Source organism: Microtus oregoni, unplaced genomic scaffold (genome assembly GCF_018167655.1).
Source record: "Microtus oregoni isolate MIOR12 unplaced genomic scaffold, Mior012 000019F_ref0000042, whole genome shotgun sequence".
Lineage (NCBI taxonomy): Eukaryota > Metazoa > Chordata > Mammalia > Rodentia > Cricetidae > Microtus > Microtus oregoni.
The window spans coordinates 22,733,387-22,756,630 of NW_024543078.1; the positions used below are offsets into that span (position 1 = coordinate 22,733,387).

General features: G+C 49.2%; 1 pseudogene; it reads right to left on the minus strand.

Moving 5' to 3' along the window:
- Positions 1-19,070: 19,070 nt before the first annotated feature.
- Positions 19,071-19,532, minus strand: LOC121459256 (annotated as a pseudogene).
- Between the last annotated feature and the right edge of the window lie 3,712 nt (positions 19,533-23,244).

The following is a 23,244-nucleotide window of genomic DNA, read 5'->3' on the forward strand; positions in this document are numbered from 1 at the left end:
TGGGTTAGAGCTCCGTGGCTGGCCTGTTGTAGCCACTGGCATGAGGCAGCTCTGGAGAGTGAAGGGGCCAGGAAGGCAACGCTCCTGCTGTTTTACTCCAATGCAGGAGGTGCAGCCGCTGAGGCCACGGAGACCAGACAGCTGAGGGGCAGTTGGTGTGGATCTGGAAAGGGACTTCCTAGTTGTTTCTTCACACCAGGGCAGCAGGAGAGGTTTTTAGAGGCCCGCAGGTGGTTTTCATGAACCTTACTGTCAACTGTGGGGAAAATACATTCTTAAAAAGATTTACTTTATTTATATGGGTGTGTGTTTTTCATGTGCATATGTCACAGGCAGTTGTGAGCCTGGGTCCTCTGGAAGAGCAGCAAGTGGTCAACTGCTGAGCCACCTCTCCAGCCAAGAGAAAATGTTTTTTTTTTTTTTTTTTTTTTTCTGGGCCAAAAATCTTTGGCTTTCACCATCCTCTCAGAAGAGTCCGTGACTTGAGAATGAGACCCACTGGTGTAGACTCTTACCGCAGGGACGTTCGGCCGTGCCTTGTTCCCCCTTGGCTTACGAGAGTGTGCAGAGCGTGTAGTGTGTGCTGCCCAGCTTGGGCACGCTGTCAGCAGCATCGCTGGGCATGGCCTGGCTTCTGGGAAGAGGCAGTGGCGGGCTCTGAGGAAGAGAGTCAGGATCTGAGGGGGGGTGGGGTGGGGTGGGGTGGGGTGGGGGGGGATGCAGGTGATTGCTGGGGTGTGTTTACCCTCGACTCTGCTTTCGTCCCAGGGGCCAGATGTCTCCACCAGCTGCCCAGGTTGGAGGTGCAGCCTGTAATCCAGGCACTTCCGCAGCCGCGTGGGTGGTCCTCGCCGTGAAAGGTAAGCTTTGGTCTCCTTATAAGCAGGAACCCTACAGAGCAAGGGTAGTCCTGTCTCTCCAGGTGGCTCTGCCCTCACCTGCAAGGGATAAAAGGGACCCACTCTGAAGAGCCACGTGGCTGGCTTGCAGCCAGGGGCACCGTTACCGGCAGCTCTTTCTCCCACCTGGAGCTGAGGTGGTCTCTGTGGCCCCTCCCAGGTTTATTCAAAATACATCCGGGCCCCCTACCTGGCTGTTTCTTTGAACACCCTGGGTTTAGCGTACTGGATGTTGAGGGTAGGACTTGCCTGAACAAGGTTCCTAATGGCACTTTCTTTTAGTCAGAACCAGGTATAGGTTTCCCTGGACAGAGTCCCATGCCGCTCTTAACCCCTAAAGACAGCTGTGTCCTATATCACCCGGCTATCCTGCAAGTGAAGGGCTGTCTCTCCTGTCTCTGCTGAAGGAGAAATCCCACCGGGTGCCCAGCCCCTGTTAAACTCATACATATTACATTCAGGCTTCTGGAGTGCACGCACGATCCATACTGGAGGGGTATTTATTTCCAGACCTGCCACATGCTCCCCGAGGCAGCCCCCACACAGATTTTAATTGCTAAACCGACTTATTCTGACTCAGGGTCTGTTTAGTAAAATGTCTGGAGACACACGAAAGGGGCGGGGGAGGGGGGGGAAACGGGCGGGGAGCTGGGCCAGATGCTGTCTATGACTAACAGGACATCCACCGAAGGGACTGAGCAGCTCGCTGGCGTGTCATAGGTGGGTGGGTTTCTCGGAGCTCTTAGCAGTGCCGCGCTGTGCTAAAACTGTAGTTTGTGAATAAGCATTAGAGCGGCTGGGCTGGGCTGACTCAGGTGGTGACTGTTTCTGAGGAAGGCCTTCGGGTCGCATGGTACCTCAGCTTCTGTTGTGCTGCTGCAATGGCCTCGTTCCCCTCCTTCCCTCTGTCACCAGCCGGTGGTCTCAGAAAAGCCTGTGCAATGGGCACTGGGGACGCCAGTTTCAGGGCCAGACTTGGATACTCCCTAAAATCCTCACCCTTTCTTTTCCATTTTTCTTTCTTTTTTTGGTGGGTAGAGTGGGGGAGGGAGGGACACACACACACACACACACACACACACACACACACACACACAGCAGTCCTCCTGCCCCAGCTTCTGGAGTACTGGGATTACAATCCTGCCCCCAATCCTGGCCCAAACCCTTATCATTTTCATCTGTGGTCTTTGGGTCCTGTTCCAAGGGTAGCATGGGCAGCTGTGCAAGCCCCATGCCCCTGAGGTGGGAGCCCACAGGCTGAGCGGAGGCGTACATGCTCAGTGGCATGGGTCACGTAAAGTGTTGTCATTGCCCCCATCCCAGCTGGTGCCGTCTGAGTCTTCGTGACACAGAATTTGTTCTTCATGTCTCAGGATTGCTTCCAAGAGCCCCAGTCACAGTGGAAGGAGCGAGGATGTGAGCAGCGAGGCTCTGGTTTCCATTAATACTGAGTTGGGATCCACTCATATTTTGAAAGACCGGAGAAGCAGGTTCGGGGGACCCAGGCTTTAGTAGCACAACTTTTTGAGAAAGAGAACTGGGGAGTTCTTAGCGCACAGGGTCTGAGGCCCTGGAGGGAAGCTAAGCTGCTGGACACTGCAGACACCATCATCCAGCCAATGTCAGTTGGGGCAGCCTTGTCACCCCTCCCCCCTCACATTTGGTACTGGTTGCAGATACCTCTGTCAGGGTCACAGGGCCTTATGCTAATGAGTAGATCTGGGACACTCGTGAAAGGTCCCACAAGGCAGAGGTCAGTGAAGAACCATCTAGCCCTAACATTGGCAGGGCCACTCTGGAGATGGTTGTCACCAGGGCTACAAAGCAGAGTGGTCATGCTCACACGTCCTCTTCCTTCCGCGGCCCGCCTTTGGCATTGCCTGTGTAATCCCTGCCAACCCTGCTGAGAGCGTTGTGTGTGCCGGGCACAGTGTTGTGATGAACAGGAACCCAGGAACAACTGAGGCCAGTCGGGGGGTGTGTCTGAAGGCAGCCATCCTGGCTAGGGCACTTGGACTCTCCCGTGTATCTTGGGATTCTCCCCAGCAGTGTTTGATGGTGACCTTTGTCCTCAAATGCCACTACTCACTGGGGACCTAGGAATCTGAGAAGAGGTGAGCTTTCTCATGGGGTCCATATCGTGTCCTGTGCTGGTGAGATCTGGGGTCCACATGCTGTTTCTAAGGCTTGCTGGTTTCTCTTCCATGAGCCTCCCACTCAGGTCCAGTTCTGTTTGGGGGACGGTTAGAGACTCGCACACAGAGAGTCCAAGGTTTGTGTTCCTTCTCAGCAGTGACTATTCATGACTGCCCTGGAATTTATGACAGCCCCAGGAATCCTGCCCAAGAGGCTGGATGTAGAGGGTTTTTTGTTTGTTTGTTTTTGTTTTTTGACACAGAGTTTCTCTATGTCGCCCCATCTTGGTTGTCCTGGAACTTGCTCTGTGGACCAGGCTGGCCTTGAACCCACAGAGATCCGCCCTGCTTTTGCCTCCCAAGTACTGAGATTAAAGGCATGCGCCACCTTCTGGCACAATTTTTTAAATTAAAATAACGGTAGTAGGAAGGCCTACTTTTGATCCTGATCGTTTGAGGTGGGAAGAATCACCTTTTGTCTTTGGGATGCTGGTGTATAGTGAAGACCAGCTGCGACATCCGCCTTGTGGACTGAACTGGATTCTAGGACATTCTGTCGGTTGACAGGCATTGTTGGATTGGCTGGGGCCACAGTCTGTAAGTCATTCTAATAAACTCCCTTTCTCTGTATCTAGGCTCATTCTGTATGTTCTGTTCTTCTAGAGCATTGGGCAAAAAGCTTGTAGACCAAAGAACCTTCAGTTCAGAGAAGGAACTCTGGCTTAGGGGAGATGGAGAAGCCAGTCAGGAAAAAGTCCACCTACGGCACAGTCTCAAAGGCTGTCTGTGCCTTTCCCAGTCCACCCCAGGCTATCCAGGGTTGTGTCCCCAAGTCTGCTCACCGGAGCAGGAATGGCTTCAGGCACTTCCATTGCTGATGGAGCGAGAGCCTAGGGTCTCTTTAGTCTCACGTTTACTTACATCCTTCTCACTGGGTGCGGAAGGTGCTGGAGCGATTGGAAGGGGTCTGTGGGTAGCAGGCCCTGGACCGAGTAAGTCATGTGTGTCTGTTCTGTTATTTTATACATATTGCTGTAATTAAAATGTGGACATCGAAGGGCTAGAGATATGGCTCACTAGCTGAGTGCTCACTGCTCTCGCAGAAGACTGAGTTCAATTCCCAGCATCCACACCGGGTAGCTCCTGACGACCTGCAGCTCCGGCTTTGAGGGAATCAAATGTCCTCACACATACACGCTCACAGCACGCCAATACACACATGCTCACACACATGTTCACACAGAGATGCACACATGCTCAAACACACATGCTAATACACACATGCTTTCACACACATGTTTACACACAGATACACATATGTTCACACATGCATGCTCATACATGCTCATGCACACAATGCTCACGCATGCTCACGATACTCACACAGAGACACACACATGCTCTCACACACATGCTAACACACATGCTTACACACACATGCTCACACACAGACACATACAGACACATACTCACGCACAGACACACATGCTCACACATACACTCATACACAGGCACACGCATGTTCACACAGACACACATGTGCTCATACATACATGCTCACACAGACACACATATGCTCACACATACTCATGTAATTAAAAACATAACAAAAATGCAGAGACTGATTAGCAATCTCCTCCCTCTGCCCCCAGCTCTGGCCAGTGTTGAATCAACCCCTCAGGTTGCCTGTGTCCCTTCGGCTCCTGGCTCCTCTCCCTTTGATGGGGACTTGAGTCTCTCAGTTACACCTTGTAAAGCTGTCCTTTATCCTGCATCTCTGTCCTCAGAGCCTGGCCTTCCTGTTTCTCACTCAGAGATGCCACAGTGCTACACGTTCTTCAGGGCCTAACCCTGTCTGGCAGCCACCAAGTCCACCTTCCTTCTGATCTACATAATTCCCAGGGGAGAGCATCTGGGGCTCCCTGGCCCCTTTCTGCTATTCCACTTGCTTCACAGAATGGAATTAAGAACTATTGTGTGAAGGCGGGGTGGCATGCACGCCTCTAATCCCAGCACTCGGGAGGCAGAGCAGGTGGATCTCTGTGTGGGCTGGGTGAGATGGCTCAGCGCATACTTGTCAGCCCTGATGGTGGGGTTGTTGGATCCCCAGCACCCACACGGTGGGAGGAGACAACTGACTCCAGCAGCTTGTCCTCTGACCTCCACAGAAGAGCCAACACACATCCCCACACACAGTAATTTTAAAATATATAAGAAAAATAACTTTTCTAGTAGGCATGGTAGCACATGTCTGGAATACAGGGCTTGGGAGGTGCAGGCAAGTTCTAGGTTGCCTTCGGTTATGTAGCCAGTTTAAGGTCAGCCTGGGCTACATGAGCTTGTTTTGAACAATAGAAAAACCACACATCGACAAACAGTGGTAAAGCCACCAACCAAACAAAATCTTATCTCTCAAACATGAAAATGAGAACCATAATTTCCATACTAATATTTACAAACCAACTTGAAAACCACAGTTGTGTACCATTACATACCAACCATCTAATATTATCCTATTATCCTATAGAATTATTCTGTTATTTTCTCATACTCTTTAGAATATGTTTGTTATTCCGGGGCTCAGAGGTTAAAGGCAGGAGATTCAGGAATTCTAGACCCTGCTACATAGTGAGTTCGAGGTCAAAGTGGGCTGTGTGAGTCTCTGTCTCAAAAACCGGAAACAAAATAAATTACCACCAACGAAGAACCCTCCCTTCCTGTGCATATAATGTGAAACCAAGATAGCAAAGATCAGAAAGTCTTTTTCGTGTTCGCCAAATTTTTATTGTTTTGAAACAAGCTGCCTCAAACCTCAGGCCTCTGCAGACTTTTGTTTAACCCTAGACTTCTGCAATCATTGAGTTCATTGAGCTCAGCCGCTCAGTGTTTCGGAGTCCGCGCCACAAGTAGTGGCGCAAACAGGCGCGCTGGCTCCCTCTCGTGGCCAGCAGGGAGAAGACACGGGAAGAAAAGGGTGTAGAAGCCCGAAGCAGTATTTCCCTGAAATAGACTTGAGCAATGTGGTTCGCAATCCAGAGCCTGAGGAAACGTTGTAGTTTTCCGGGTAAGGTAAAAAGGACTGTCCACTGGAGGATGCTTCTAAGACGTAAATTTGGCATGTGCTGGTAAGGAAAAAACGGCAGCTACTTGTTCAGCCACGGTAAACTTTCTTTATAAGGGGAAACTCCAAGAAACAATCACTCCAGGGGCCTCTCTTCCTCCTTCTGCCTTCTCCCAACTGGAAGAGATAAAGGGCACGGCCTGAGTTCCCGTGGCCAGGGCTCCCCAGCATAGCCTGGCCTCACCTTAGAGCCCCGGGGCTGCCTGGACGGGAACACGGGACCCCGCCTCTCTGATTCGTCCCCGGCCAGATGTTCCGCTCATTCCATCCACAGCCCCAGCAGGCTTTCAGGCCTCTCTGCCAAATCGAGTGAGTGTGTATTTAGGGAGATTGGTCGCGGCCTGAGGCATTTTCCCTCCAAAGCATGAGGCCCGCGGGGCTGTGCTGCGCAGGACTGAGATGACGTCACCAATGAGGCCTTTTGCATGCTCACCCTCTGTCATCCTGTTTGGAGGTTCCTAGGCTGTCCTTGCCTTATTTTGTTTTCAGTACCCGGTCTCATGTAGTCCAGGTTGGTCTCAAACTGAATAGGTAGCTGAAGACGATGGCCTCCCGCCTCCACCTCTTACTGTGTGGCCCCACCTGGTTCATGGTCTTTTATTTTGATGGTAAAGAGGCAGAACCATTTCTATCTGATCACCGCGACAGCTTATGCTGGTGGCTCTCATGGGTTCCCAAGATCCAGCTGCCTTCCGGTCTTAGTGTGGGGGTCAGTTACTCCAGCAAGGCCTTCATTGGGTCCCTCAGGCAGGGTGAGGTTTCCCTAACGCTGTGCCTCTTTTAGGGAGACAGAAAATTCTGGAAACAGTGATAACTGAACACGGAGAAGCCTCTAGTTAGATGTGGGCAGGAGGGACCCTGTCTGTGTGCTACACCTTGGAGGGTCTTCATGGGTGAGACTGTAAGGGGCAAGGGTACCTGGGCCTCCCTGTCATGCTTTGAGGATGTCTGCCCAGGATGTCTTCTTTCTGAGGCTGTCACCAATGAGGTCTTTTGTCACCAGGGGCCTTCCCCAGCTTTTCCCTCCCTAAATGCCCAATGCTGCTGGCCCGCAAGCCCCCAGATTGGGGGGTGGTGCTGTTTTGGGGTGGGTGGATGCCCGGGTTGCATCATGGGCACACAGGCTGAGAGGCCCTTATGCTCAGGATGAATGCAGGAGATAAAGAAGGTGGCTGAAGGGGGGTGGGGTTTAGTTGATAAACTCAGTGGGCAGGGAATGAAGAGGTGGGAAGAGGCCCTGCTGGGGATGGACAGAGTTGATTGAAGGAGGTCACACCTGGAGGAGACCGCAGAGGCCGCCAGCCTCAGGCTACACCTTGGTCACTTTCCGTTTTTGTCAATTTCACTGGCTGCAGCTGACTTGAGCTCCCAGCCTCCAGCCGGCAGCTGTGTCTGACTCCCCCCCCTGCTTGACCCTCAGGCTTCAGGGACGGCTTCCCGCGTGACGAAAGTGACGAAATTCTGGGCCGAGTTTCAAGAATGAGAAAGGACCTTCCAGGAAAATCGCTTTCTAGAGAGTAGCGATAGCGTGAGCGGGAAGAGCACCCGATTGGATGTGGCAGGAAGGACCCTGTCTGCGTGCTGCACCTCAGAGGGAGTTCTGCCCCTCATGGGTGAGAAGCCTGTGGAACTGTGGCTGTATGCATCCCGTCTCGGGATCTGTCCTCCCACAGTGTCAATGAACCCCTGGAGCGTGAGGGAAAGAGGAGCGTTGGTGTCTTCAGTGAGAATGGTGGGGAAGGAAGGACAACAGGAGCAGACGGGCGTTCCTAACGCTACAAAGGACATCCCGTGCTAGCGATTTCAGTGGGCTGCTGAGGCGGGTCTCCAGGTGTCAGTGGGCCCAGGAGAGGGTGGGAGGCCAGAAGCAAAAGCAGAGAGCAAAGACAAGGAAGGAAAGATCAATTTCCAACATCAGGCTCAAAGGAAAAAAAAAATGGCCTGAGGGAGCGTGTTTCACAAGAGAGAGGCAGAAGGGGCTAAATTGTCCTCTTAGTTCTCCGGTATGTTATGGAATTATGAAGTGTATGTGTTTAAAGAAAGCAAATAATATAGTCAGTCTAGTAATGTGGAGATGAAAACCAAATTTCAGAACAAAGCGCGGAGTCAGGCAGAGGGCCAATGGGAAGTCACAGAATGCCAGCCGTCGCTTCAGGGGCAGGGAAAACCCAGGGGGAGAGGGGAAATCTCACAGGGCAGGCTGAGGCAGGCAGGCTCCTTTGTACATCTCCTGTCGGGACTAGAGGAAGAGACAGAGCAGGGAGGAGAGGGGTCAGCGAGTAGGAGGGACCACCACTTCATGACGCCCATGGCAGAGATGTTCACTGGGTGGCCCAGGTCTGGGTGAGGCCAGGGACATGGGCTGATGGAGGTGAGGGCAGAGGGGACTTGTGAGCCTGGACTTCACTGTCTTTCTCCGTGTCCTGGAATCTCTTGAGAGGATGCTCGGTGTGGCGTTCTCCAGAGAGGTAAGACAAAAGGGACCGTGGCCGTGGGAGCTGTTCAGGGTGTCAGAGAGAATGTCTGGGGAGGAGGATGGAGGTCTTAGAAGCAGCAACTAGGAACAGGAAGCAGATCTGTGCTATTTCCTGCCCTGGGCCCTGGGAGTGTGGGAGCTGAGCAGCCTCCCCCCCTGGGAAGCAGAGGGTGGGGATGGCACAGAGCTAAATGGGAAAACATCTTCAGAGTATTCTGCGTGGGAAGGGACTGGGGAAAGGGGTGGCTCCTAGGGGCTTGGATCCGGTGTGTGTGTGGGTGTGTAGGGGTGTGTGTGGGGAGCTAACATAAAGGCTGGGATGGGTGAGGGAACGAGAGGAAGAACATGGCTGGAGAGATAGACCCCAGCGTTCCTGTCTTCAGACACTTAGTTTTGTTGGGAAAATTGGCTGAAGTCCCAGGCAAGTCTAGGCAGGATCTGAAGAGAGAAGTTGACCCCTCTTGACTAGGCGTGGCTAGGTATCATAACAACAAACCAAGTCTGTGCCTTTTTCAAGACAGGGTTTCTCTGTGTAGCTTTGGTGCCTGTCCTGGATCTAGCTCTTGTAGACCAGGCTGGTCTCGAACTCACAGAGATCCACCTGCCTCTGCCTTGGAGTGCTGGGATTAAAGGCGTGTGCTTGGATATCAGATTCTTTATGTGTGTGTTCATGCGTAGATCCACATACGTGTTATGTGGAGGTCAGGGGCCTTCCTCAAGTGTTCTTTGCCTTCTTTTTGAGACAGGACTGTTTTCGCTGCATCTGAGACTCACTAGTTTGGCTAAACCGACTGGGATGGGAGCTCTAGGACCCTCCCGTCTCTGCTCCCCCAGCACCGGGATCACAGGCTCACTCTGCCTCTCTGCTTGCTTGTGGGGATTGAACTCAGATCTACTTTGCTCCTTTCTCAAATACTTAATGAAAATCTCAAGAACAAACTTATTAATTTCCCCCTACAGTGGAATCATTGACTTCTTGTGCAGCTCTGTGACCTAGGTTTGCCTGGTCAGCGTCATTTGTGCACTGCAGGAGTAGCCTGTGACGGAATATTATAAAAAATTTATTAAATTTCAAAATTATGCTTATTTATTTGTGTGTGTATGCGTGTGTGTGTGGGCACCTGTGTGCTGTTGTCCACACATGGGGACCAGAAGACAACCTAAGAGAGTCGGGTTTTTCCAGGCTTGGTGGGCAGAGGCAGGCAAATCTTGATGCCAGGCCTGGTCTAGAAAGCAAATTTCAGGACACTCAGGACTGTTTCACAGAGAAGCCCTGTCTCAAAAAAACCAAGACCAAACCAAACAACAACAAAAACAGAGAGAGAGAGAGAGAGAGAGAGAGAGAGAGAAAGAGAGAGAATATGAATGAATCAGTTTTCAGTTTCCACCACGTGGGTTCCTAGGACTGCATTCAGGTCCTGGTTTGACATTTGACATTAAATTCCTTTCCCAACAGAGCCATCTCACAGGCTCCATCATTTTGTGTGTGTGTGTACACGTGCATGTACGTGAGTGTGCTCAAGTGTGTGCGTGTGTGCACATGTGTGTGAGTTCACATGTGTGTGCATGCAACACATGTGTGCAAGAGAATGAGTGAGTGTGATCAAGTGTGTGCACACGTGTGTGAGTTCACATGTGTGTGCATGCAACACGTGTGTGCAAGAGAATGAGTGAGTGTGATCAAGTGTGTGCGTGTGTGCACACGTGTGTGAGTTCACATGTGTGTGTGCATGCAACACGTGTGTGCAAGAGAATGAGTGAGTGTGATCAAGTGTGTGCGTGTGTGCACACGTGTGTGAGTTCACATGTGTGTGCATGCAACACGTGTGTGCAAGAGAATGAGTGAGTGTGCTCAAGTGTGTGCACACGTGTGTGAGTTCACATGTGTGCATGCAACACGTGTGTGCAAGAGAATGAGTGAGTGTGATCAAGTGTGTGCGTGTGTGCACACGTGTGTGAGTTCACATGTGTGTGCATGCAACACGTGTGTGCAAGAGAATGAGTGAGTGTGATCAAGTGTGTGCGTGTGTGCACACGTGTGTGTGTTCACATGTGTGCATGCAACACGTGTGCGCAAGAGAATGAGTGTGCCAAAGTGTGTACTGAAGGCGTAAGTCACAAACAATGCCACACCAGTTTGGAATTATGATTAATAGGGTGGTATTTATTTAAAGGGAAAAATCTTACAGATCACCGTCAGCCCTCTACGCAACCAGGAAGGGAGTCTAGTCGCCTGCGGAGCAGGAAGTGAAGAGAGAGAGGAGAGGGAAGTGGCCGCTTTTTTAAAGGGAGAGAGACCACGCCCCAATGGGCTGGTATCTCAGCGGTGATAGGCTGGAGGAGCGGGAGGACCTCCCGCAACAGTGTACGCGCGTGTGCACACGTGTGTGTTGACATGTGTGTGCATGCAACGCGTGTGCGCAAGAGAATGAGTGAATGCTCAAGTGTGTACGCGTGTGCACATGTGTGTGAGTTCACATGTGTGTGCACGCAACACGTGTGCGCAAGAGAATGAGTGAGTGTGCTTGGGCATGTAACTCACCGTAGTGAATGTGAGGAGGTCAGAGGGGAACTCTCTGAGATCACTTCTTTCCCACCTTCGTGTGGTTCTGGGCATTGAGCTCAGGTTTCAAGCCCTTGACCTGCTCAGTCATCTGTCTGATACAATAGTTTCTAAAAATGGACTTTTAAAAAATTGAATCCTAAATCTATTAGAATTAAACAATTTATTTGTTGACAATATATTTTATGTTTTGCCCCTCCCCAGTGCCTCCCAGATCCTTCCCACCTCCCTTACCATCCATTTTTATGTTCTTTTTCTTTTCCCCTCTCTTTAGAACATGCAAACGAACCAAAACAAAAAATAAAACACAACAGTAACAAAATCCACCAAAACGTAATTCACGTTTAAAACCACAAAAACAGAAATCAAAATAAGCAAAAGACCCAATAAAACAAACAAAAAAAATTACAAAAATAGCACTGAGTTCGTTTTGCATTGGCCAGCTACTCCCGGGCGTGGGCCTGCCCTGAAGTGTAGTTAATGTATACCGTGACACTCCACGCGAGAAAACTGACCTAAGAGGGCTGATGCACATTTGAACTCAGAGAGATGGTGGCAGTACGAACCTGACCTGGGCAGGTTCAAGCCAGGCAGAGTCCTAGGACCGAAGAGGGGGAGTAGACACTGGCTTCCACCCCAACCAAAAATTAAGAGAATTCTCTGACTTCCTGAGACCCTAAAAAAAAAAAAAAAAAAAAAAAAAAAAAAAGGTTTCTTTTCAAAACTTTGGCGACAGCGACACCTAGTGGTCATTGTTTTGTATACAATTTCGCTGGTCTCTCTTTTTTTTTTTCTTCTTGGTCTTTGAGACATGATTTCTCTGTGTAAAAGCCCTGACTGTCCTAGAATTCGCTTTGTAGGCCAGGCTGGCCTCAAACTTACAGGGACCCACCTGCTTCCACCTCTCGAGTGCTGGGATTAAAGGCGTGCGCCATACCCAGTCCTTTTTTTTTCTTTTTTTGATGATCAAGCTTCACCCCAGATAAATGTCAGACTCCCTGGGTTTGGGAGTCGGGCACTGTCCTAACCAACCAACCAACCAACCAACCAACCAACCAACCAACCAACCAACCACCCACCCTTTCTGCATTGTTCTGAAACGCAGCCCAGTTGAGAATCGGAGCTGGCAGCCGACACAGCTGATTCTGGTTTGTAGCCGCGTGATTGCACTGGGCCGAGGGATGCCACAGAGGGGTTGCTAGTTTGTAGTATTTATTTGCGTGTTTTGGCGAGGCAAAGACTTCCTAGCATTGGGATTACCGACACTGGACACCATTCCCAGCTTGTGTTTGTAATTTTAAAATACATTGGGGATGGGTGGGGGTGCGGATATACGTGCTGGGGGATCTGGGGTGCCGCGGGCCCCAGGAGCCTGACACCGTGCTGGGCAGTGTGTGCTCGTTTTCGCTCCTGTGAACTGAAGGAGTGAACGGTACTGCCTCTTCCATCCTGTGTAATTATAAATTTGACTTTCACGTGACGGATACAGCAGCTGTGTTGTGGGGTTCAGACAGTGACAGGCTCAGCGGAAGGTGACTTGGTCTGTCACGCGGTGTGCGAGTTTATTTCGTGAGGGCTCTGTTATCTCTGATCCTCGGGGAGGGTTTTTCTGGGGTTAACAGAGCACATTTGCTAAGAGTGCGGTTAAGCGGTCAGAGCTCCTCCGAGCATTTCCCTATTTCTGTGACATGCAAGGGTTCTTTATCACAGAATTTCAAAATTAATCAATTTTCCTAGTTTTGAGATTATTTCTTTTCTTTTCTTTTTTCTTTTTCTCTTCTCCCTCCCCCTCTCTCCCAAGACAGAGTTTCTCTGTGTAACAGCACTGGCTGTCCTGGAACTTGGTAGACCAGGTTGGCCTTGAACTTGCAAAGATCTGCCTGCCTCTGCCTACTGAGTGCTGGGATTAATGGCGTGTGCCACTACTGTCCGGTCTGGTTTTACTTTCTTACCTGCTGCAAATAATTTAGTTTGCTAAAAGCCTTAATTACTTGATTATTTGCTAAAACCAAAATAAAAGTGCTTGCCGTGAGGGAGAGGTGACTTGGGTGCTCCTAGGAAGGCTGTTTGCTCTCTTTTTAAGATGAAATTATTTTTATTCCCTGTGTATGGGTGTCTCTGTCCTGCACTTACATATGGGTATCGTGTGCTTCCCTGGTGCCCTCAGAACCCCTAGAACTAGAGGTGAGGACGGCTATGAGTCACAGGTAAGTGCTGGGAGGCGGGGGCGGGAGGCAGAGCCGCTTCATCTTCTGGCTCTGGATTGTGAGGGCTCACCTGCCCATCAAACTCTGAACTACCCCATGCCGTCTCCACGCTACCGACCTCCTGTGCCACCACAGTTTTGCTGGCTGTGGTGTGGGCCTTTCTCTGCCACCCAGCTGCTAGGCCACAGCTGGAAGCAAAGGTACCAGCCTGTTTAGGACCGCTTTGGTCCTCAGCAGTGGGCAGACACTGGGGCAGCCAGGGGCAAGTTCTGCTCAGTGAGGGATGCAGTTCAGTGAGCTTTCCCTTCCCTTGCTGCGGAGAGGCCCCAGAGGCAGCAGAGGCAGCCCTGGGCAAAGGCTCTCAGCACAGAGGGTGGCCTCACACCCAGCTTGTCATCCTCCTGCCTCCTCTTACCTTGGCTTGCCAACTAGTTAGCACTTCTGCTGAACAGAAGGGGTCTTGCTCCTCATTCCCACCTTGCAGAGCCTTGCTGTCCTCCCAGGATGCTGATAGGGGTGGGGGTGGGGAACCACCAGGATTCCCCTACTCTGAGAAAGGCTGTATACATCTAGAAAGGACAGGGATAAAATAAAATTTAAGAGAAAAAGGGGAAAAATGAAGAAAGGGAAAACCTCGTCATGGAAGCTGCAGTGTGACACAGTGAGTCACGCAGTGAACCCCTTACCCACACATTTTTACATGTATACAATTGTCCATACAATTTTACATTCTTATTGAAAACAATCAAGGCCCTGGTCTCTGCTGCACTGTTAAGGGGGGGGGGGCTCACTGGGACTCTTCCTGGATATGCCGTTGCTGTCTTGTGTTGTAGAGATCCTGTAGCCCTGGTCCACAGGACTGACAATTGTCCATACAATTTTACATTCTTATTGAAAAGAATCAAGGCCCTGGTCTCTGCTGTACTGTTAAGGGGGTAGGGGGGCTCACTGGGACTCTTCCTGGATATGCCGTTGCTGTCTTGTGTTGTAGAGATCCTGTAGCCCTGGTCCACAGGACTGACACACGCACGCACACACACACACACACACACACACACACACACACACACGCACACACACGGTAGATGTTGGGGTGAGCCAACAAGTAACCTTGGTTCTGGGCCTGGGTAGTTGCAGGATTGATTGGTCAGCTCTTGTCTTCGCCACCAGGGGCGCTCTCCAGCATTGCCCTGGCTAGTTTACCCCTTGCAGGGATGAGGTCAATTCCCTAGCTTTCACATCCAGGGCGGGTTCTTCCACACCTACACCCTCAGGGCCAGTTTGAAGCCGCTTTCTCTTTACTCCTGTTCTGAATTTTGCTACAAAGGTCAGTCATCCGTAAAGAGGTGTTTTCAGGCTTGGAGAAAACCAAAGGCTTACAAATCCCAAGATTTGGATGTGTTGACATCAGAAATAAGGATAATTAGAAAACAGGGGTAGAGTTAAGGGAAAAGAAAGTTAAGAACCTCTCGGGGCTGGAGAGATGGCTCAGTGGATAGAGCATTGCCTGCTCTTCCAAAGGTCCTGAGTTCAATTCCCGGCAACCACATGGTGGCTTACAACCATCTGTAATGAGGTCTGGTGCCCTCTCCTGGCCTGCAGACATACACACAGACAGAATATTGTATGTATAATAAATAAATAAATAAATATTAAAAAAAAAGAACCTGCCAGCTCTGCCCAGAGACCTGCTGAGCCTGCAGTGGGGTGAGTGGAGTAGGTGAGCAGTGGGGTGGAACTCTGAGGGGTGACGGGCAAACCTGAGGCAGGGAGGAAGCCATCCTGGAGGTGACTGCGGCTGGGGCTGAGCCCCGTCTGAAATAGCAACTTCAACACTTAGATAACTGGGTCTTGCTTTGCCAACTTCAGGAGGAGGAAGTGGCCAAATAAGGGAATAGACCTTGATGGCTATCCCCAGGGCTGTAATCTAAAGGCTTTCAGAAGGGCAAAGTCGGCCAGGCCAGAGTTCCTTCAAAGGCCACGCAAGAAGTGTGAGCCTAAGTCAGACACGCAGGAAAGTGCATGCTCCGCATTTACTGTGAACTGGATGCCTCCAGAGTTCTCTTCTGGTGCGCAGTAACTCCAGGGCAGGACTGCCCTGCACCCCACTGTAGAGAATGTTAGCTTCAGGAAGGCCATTTACCCAGATGACCCAGTCGCAAAGATCCAAGAGCCGCGTCCCAGCTCTCTGAGTCTTCCCTCTTTTAAAAGAGTTAGTGCAGGTTTGTTGTTTTACCGTCTCCGTGTGCCCGGCATCCATTCTCCCTCAAGCTGCTTTGAGAGTTATGCTCTTGGTTTCGTTGTTGAGCCTTGCGTGGTACCAGCTGCTTATTTTAAGCTGACGAACAACCTTTAGAGTCGTATTTCCTGGCTGGTGTCTCAGGGGACAGAAATAGAAATTCCTGCTCTGCACCCCCATTCCAAGTTACCACTTGATTGGCCCAGCCCCGATGGCCCCTTCTGAGGAACCAGTAACTGAGATCAGGGGAATAGAATGGGTTCAAGTCAAGTTCCACCCTGGTAGGTTGCACTTTCTCAGAATAGAGTGTAGGGGCGGATGAATCCATGGAAACCAGAGTTCTTCTGGGAAGGTGGGTTAGCTGGAAGCGGGGATGCTCGGTAGACATGTTGAGCAAGAACGGGAGGAATGGGTTGAGGAACCACCGGAGAGGTGGCTTTTACTGGAACTTCCTTGCTGAGCACCACGCTCTGTAACTTCCCTATTGCCTGCCTTGCTGATCTTCTGAATTCGGAAACAGGTCTATCCCTGGTACTGTTTCTCATGAATTCGTCCTAGCAGTTCATCAAGTAGCTTTTTTTTTTTTTTTTTTTTTTTTAAATCACATCTTACCAACAGCACTGCCTGATACATGCTGGGGCCTCCAAGGAAACACAATAATTTCTATCCTCCTTCCCAGGAACTTCTGGGCTCCCAGACAAATGGAGGCACACAGCCAAGGAAACGGATAATGGCCAGGACACCATGAGCACCAAAAAGGAAACGTTGGAGGTGTCACAGGGACTGCAAATGAAGCCTCGAATCAGACCCTCACGGGCACCCAATTGTAACTGGCACCAGGTCAGGTGACTCCTGACCTGAGGGAATGGTGGAGACAGAGACTGTCATTGCTGTAGCCCATGGCTTGAAAGAGCGGAGGGAGGAGCCAGCCGGATACATTGGCTGTTCTCACATTTACCAACCAGGCAAACCACCCTCCTCTCCAGAGATAAAAGGAGTTAAAGGGTGGAGGCAGACCAGGGGACTTTAGGGGACATCTCTCTCCAAGGAAAGCAGAGCCGAATAGATATCCTCTCTCTTTAAAAACTTCTACAAATAAGACTTATTTACTTTTATTGCATGTGTATTCCTGTTTTGTTTGCATGTATGTGGGTGCACCGCTTTCATGCAGTGCCCACAGAAGCCGGAAGAGGGCACCAGATCCCTCGGAACTGGAGTTAGAGATAGTTGTGAGCTACTCTGTGGGTGCTGGGAATTGAACCCCTATCTGCTGGAAGAGCAGCCAGTGCTCCTAACTGCTGAGCCATCTCTCCAGCATAATATAGTCTCTCTTAACAGAGTGTAGCATTTTACCGCTCTCTCTATCATCAGTTCGTCTAATCTGTTTTACAAAAATGAATTTAGACCACATGCTTTGGATACTTTTCTGTATTTCTATATGTATACACTACTATTCTCTAAGTGGCTATGCGGTATTCTGTTGTTTGATTTGTCATGATTTATTAAGGACCTCCTAGCTTTAAATACTGAAGTATTATGCATTTCCCCCACCATTACAAGTGCCGCCCGTGCAGCCACTCAAAATCCTTCTGTGAATTCCTCAAAATGGTCACGGCAGTGAGATAGTGTTAAAAATGGTTATTGACTTAAAAAAGATGGTGGTACTCTGGAAAGCAGTGTTTCGGTTTCTCAGGAAATTCGGGATCAACCTACCCCTGGATCCAGCAATGCCACTCTTGGGAATATACCCAAGAGAGGCCCTATCATACAACAAAAGTATATGCTCAACTATGCTCATAGCAGCATTGTTTGTAATAGCCAGAACCTGGAAACAACCTAGATGCCCTTCAACGGAAGAATGGATGAAGAAAGTATGGAATATATACATATTAGAGTATTACTCAGCAGTAAAAAACAAGGACTTTTTGAATTTTGCATACAAATGGATGGAAATAGAAAACACTATCCTGAGTGAGGTAAGCCAGACCCAAAAAGAGGAACATGGGATGTACTCACTCATATTTGGGTTCTAGCCATAAATAAAGGACATTGAGCTTATAATTCATGTTCCTAGAGAAGCTAAATAAGAAGGTGAATCCAAAGACAAACACATAGGCATCCTCCTGAATATTAACCTTCATCAGGCGATGAAATGAGACAGAGACAGAGACCCACATGGGAGCACCGGACAGAAATCTCAAGGTCCAAATCAGGAGCAGAAGGAGACGAAGCACGAGCAAGGAACTCAGGACCGCGAGGGGTGTACCCACACACTGAGACAATGGGGATGTTCTATCGGGAACTCACCAAGGCCAGCTGGCCTGGGTCTGAAAAAGCATGGGATAAATTTGGACTAGCTGAACATAGCGGACAATGAGTAAGAATGGGAACTCAAGAACAATGGCAGTGGGTTTTTGATCCTATTGCACGTACTGGCTTTGGGGGAGCCTAGGCAGTTTGGATGCTCACCTTAGGAGACCTGGATAGAGGTGGGCGGTCCTTGGGTTTCCCACAGGTCAGGGAACCCTGATTGCTCTTTGAGCAGATGAGGGAGGGTGACTTGATGGGGGAGGGGGAGGGAAATGGGAGGCGGTGGTGGGGAGGAGGCAGAAATCCTTAATAAATAAATAAATTAAAAAAAAAGATGGTGGTACATTTAAGTTTTTTATTATCTTTTTTTTTTTTCGAGACAGGGTTTCTCTGTGGCTTTGGAGCCTGTCCTGGAACTAGCTCCGTAGACCAGGCTGGCCTCGAACTCACAGAGATCCGCCTGCCTCTGCGTCCTCAGTGCTGGGATTAAAGGCGTGCGCCACCATCGCCCTGCTATCTTTTCCAGATTTCTATGCAGAAACGTGTGTTAAATTAAAATTTTCCAATAGCACATGGGGAAAAAAAAATCCCTGCTCATTTTGTCGATGTTGGCTGTAAGTGGAGTGTGCACACTCGGTAAGCGTGAGGACCTGAGTTCAAGTCCCAAAACCCATGTAAAAAGCCGGTGTGATGAGAAACGCTGTCGGTCCCTGCTCTGGGGAGGAGACATCTCTGGGGCTCGAAGACCAGTCTAGTGTTCTTAGTAAACTCCAGGCCAGTGAGAGACCCTGTCCTCAGAATGAAGTGAAAAGGTGCATAGATTCTGTTTGACACATTTGCATCCTATTGAGTTTAAGGGAATTTAGCTTTTAGAAGGGAGACATTACCAGTTGGGACAGTAAAGCAAACTCTTTGCCGCTCACTTGGGAAGAGACATGGAGACTTGGTCTGCTTTCCCAGGACTGTCAGTGGTCAGCACAGTGTCCTTATCCACAAGGGCTTTCAGGGAGAATGATGCAGTTTTCTTATGATGCTCTTTTTTTTTTTCTTTCAATCCCTTTAATAAGGTACTCTGAGGAACCAGAAGAATAACAGGCAAGGAAGACAAAGTAGTGCTTTTTTAAGCGTCACTCAGTAATTCATCAGTCATCTTGCTGAGATCAAAACAGTTGGATTCCATGATGGGGAGGCCGTTGGTTTCTCGGTATTTTACAAGTCTCTCAGCTTCCCGGCGGGCCCACTCTTGCATCCTGTAGTCAGGCAAATATGCCACAAAAGTGGTACCAAAGACCAGGACAATGGAAAAACCAAAGAAGAAGACAGCTCACATGTTCCAGACGTCCACCACAGGGTCCTGGTCATAGCCGTGAAAGTCTGGGTTCTTCGCGTAGAGGTTTTCATCCTCGGGTTCTGGGTCCTCCTGCCAGAGTGTGGTCGGTTCTTGTGGCCGCTTTCTCTCCACAGTAGACCGGGAGATTACAGCCCTGGAGGATTCCCAGCTAACGCGGGCAGCCGGGAGCTCTGGTATAGCCGCTGCTGCCAAAAGGCAGCGAGCGTATAAACTTAACAGCCTGGCCGCCATGACAGCTTGTGAGGCTGAGTTGGGGATGGGGCGGGGGGGGGGGGGCACATAAGATACTCTTTATTTCAATTCTAGAACTATTTCACCTTTTCTATCGATGCCCTCCAGGATGCTGCCTTTATGGCATGTGTCGTCTGTCCTTGTCTTCTGCCATGCTCCCAGTTTTACCACGGAATGGATGATCAGTACTAAGGGTTAAGAAGGGAGAAATACAAAATTACACTTTTAAAATGTCTACCCCCAAAGTCGTGGTTTTAAGTTATTGAAGAAAAAGATTTATATGCTGATTAAATTGAAAGATACTTAAAAAAAATTAAAGCTGTTTTAAATGCAAAACAAAAACTAAAGTAAAAATAAGGTGGTTAGCACCTGAGGAATGGCACGTGAGGATAACCTCTGACTTCCACATGCGTGCGCACACGTGTGTAGTGGCACACACATATGCACACATTGCACACACATGAACACACACAGTTTATGGGAAAACTCTCTGTTTTAATTTTTACTTCGTGGTTAACAAAGTTTGATGCTGTGTGTTCATATGGCATTCATTTTCCATCTTTTGTCTCATTTGCTTTTCTGGCGATATGTATTTTTCTGGACTAAAAAGATTTTTTTTTTTTTTGAGACAGGGTTTCCCTGTGTAACAACCCTGGCTGTCATCAAACTCACAGAGAGCCTCCTCGTGCTGGGATTAAAGGCATGCCCCACCATCCAGCAGCTAAAAAGTTCTTTGAGCCTGGTACACACCTGTGGTCCCAGCGCTGAGGAAGGCAGGGGTGGGAAGACTGTGAGTTCAAGGCCTGCCTGGGCTGTATAAATAAGATCTTGTCTAAAAACAATCCTTGTATATAAAGGACAGCAGCTTATATACTGCAGTTTCCTCTCCGACTTGTAGTTCAGATTTTCTTCAATTTCTCTGACCAAATGAAAAAGAATTCCTGTGATCGTGTAGATCAGGATAGTGACAAGAACCTTCTCGGTTGTTGCCTCTGACAGTGTCTCCATAGGCTCTTATTTAATTCCTAAAGGGAGGCCCTCAGATACACATGAACTCCAAATGGGGGTGATATGCTTTTCATTTTGTTTTCTTGAGACGGAACTTGCCAGGTAGCCCAGGTGCGAGCCATAGCACCCAACCTGAAGTCTCCATTTACTTCCCTATCCCCCTTGGGAAGTCGCGCTCCTCCCAGGTCTAATGTAGTCTAGACTCCCCTGTCTGGTTCCTGTACTAGGCTCAGTTTAGGGAGGTCTTGGTGTTGGCTCTTAATAGTCTAAAGAAGACGCAGCCTCACCTGAGTGTGGTGGTGCTTGGGAGGCTGAGGTAGGAGGGTTGTTAAGAGTCTGAGATCAGCCTGGGCTACACAGTGACACTTTGTCTCAGAACAGCACCCTCCTATAACACACAAGCCAGCAAGACAGACAAAACAAACAAAGCAACAAGCAAGCGTAGCTCAGGGAGACCTAGTATTAGTGAACCGGAGCCTCAATAATTGAGGGCTGGACGAGGTCATGAGCAGCTCTGGGAGGAGATGGGATGAGACCTCTGCAAGAATGGAGAGTCCCAGGAAGCTGAGAGGATGTCCTCTCTGTAAGATGTGTGCATGTGTGTGTGTGCACACATGCACGTGTGCATTCATGCGTGTGTGTGTGCAGGTGTGTCCCCATGTACACGGATGAGTGAATGTGAGCATGACAGATGTGCTGAGGATTTGCTGTGGTTAAGGTCTTGTTGTTGCTGTAACCAAGGAACACAGACTGAGAGGCTTCAAACAACACGAATTCATTCTCTGAGTTTTGGAGGTGGAAATGCTGAAATCCAGACGAGAACAGGGCTGCTGTGTTTCTTGGCAGCTGTCCCTAACCTCACAGCCTGTAGACAGCAATCATGCTCAAATCTCTCCTCCTCTCTGACCTCTGCTTCTGCCCTTGAATCTTCTAGCACCTTTCTGTCTGCCCCTCTCAGTGATGAGGAGGGAACCAGGGCCTTGCATGTGGTAGGCTAGTGTGGTCCTGGGTGAAGCTGCAGTTTCAGCCCTGTCTTCCTCTCCGATAAGGACGGTGTGATTAAACCTAGCTCTTAGAGTGGTCCAGGAAAACCTCTCCATCTTGCTATTGATCACCTGATCCCCTTTGCCATGTAAAGTTACATGACCGCAGGCTTTGGGGATTATGATGCTGGCATCTTTGGGATCATCATTACGTCAACATGGCGGGTGCTACCTTCTGTGCTGTGGATTCAGTGAGAGACAAGGGTGATGATGGTGATGATGACAGTGCTTGTTCAGATGGTGACGGAACATTTTCACGAACACGTAAGACTTATTTCAAACTCATTAAAGTGACAATGAATAGCAAAGGGACTTTGAACAGGGCCCCGATTTCCCACTGACTAGTCATAGTTACAATGGTCTGCAGGCGACTTACCCCTCTTCTAAGGGCTTAGAACTCATGTCTGTCCATCACGAAATGTTGTCAGGAAGACAACAGGAAGAACTGGCTACATAATGGGTGAGTCAAGAACTGGGGATTTTTGTGGAGCTCTTCCAGCTCTATAGTCTGGGACGAATTTACTAACTTGTCAAGAAATATTTATCTATTTATTTACTACAACAATTATTTTTTTGATGAGGTTGGGGAGAATTGAGATGAGTCTCTTGTAACTCAGGTTGATCTTGAACTTGCTGTGCAGCAGGAGATGACCTGGAGCTCTTTAAAAAGTTATTTATTTTTTATTTAAGTGTGTGCGTGTATTTAAGTGTTTCTCTCTCTGTGTGTGCCCTGTTTGTGGCTGCTGTGGGAGCCAGAAGAGTCCTCCTTGTTTCCTTAGATGGTCTTTCATTCATTACCCACCCATGTGTGATTTCATCTCCATGGGTTTGTGCCCTTTTTGTCATTTCTTTTGCTATTGCTTTCTAGCTTTATTCTGTCAGACAGAATACAAGAGCATAAGAAACTGTTGTAATTTTGTATTTGTTGAGATTTACTTTTTGCCCCAGTACTCTGTAGATGTATATTATGTCTGTTGTATATTTATGCTTCCATTTGACATCAATTTTTTATTTTAAAACATTTATTTTTAATTATGTGTATGTGTGTTTTATCTCTCTCTCTCTCTTTGTCTTTATCTCTGTGTGTGTGTGCGTGCACGTGTGTGTGTGCACGTGTATGTGTGTGCACATACATACATTAGTGCAGATGCTCATGGAGTTCAGAAGAAAGCATTGGAACTCCTGGAGTTGGATTTACAGATGGTGGGGAGCCATTCAGGCTGGGAACTGAACTCTCAGGTCTTCTGCAAGAGCACTAAAAGCTCTTAACACTGAGATATCTCTCCTGCCCTGTCCTTGAAGTCTGGATCTTCCTGCTTCTGCCCTCCCAGTGCTGAGATTACAGATGTGAGCTGGCATGCTGATTTGCTCTCTGGCAGAAGATAAGCACTCAAGGGGAGCTGTTCTATGTCTGCAGGTACTGTGCAGCATCCGGAATTGAGGAAACCCAAGGGTAAGAGATGAGATGGTGGCTGTGTGTGTGAGCTGGAGGAACCCTGTGCTTACTGTGGCTCCCTCCTCAGCACTTGCCAGGAGGTGAAGAAGCGTGCCAACAGCCTTGCTGGTGTCTCTCCAAACATGCCAAGTTCCTGTGGGACCCCTGGGAGGTCATCAGGGTCAAGGGGAAGTGGGGGGAGCTGAGCAGCTTGTTGACCGCCTTG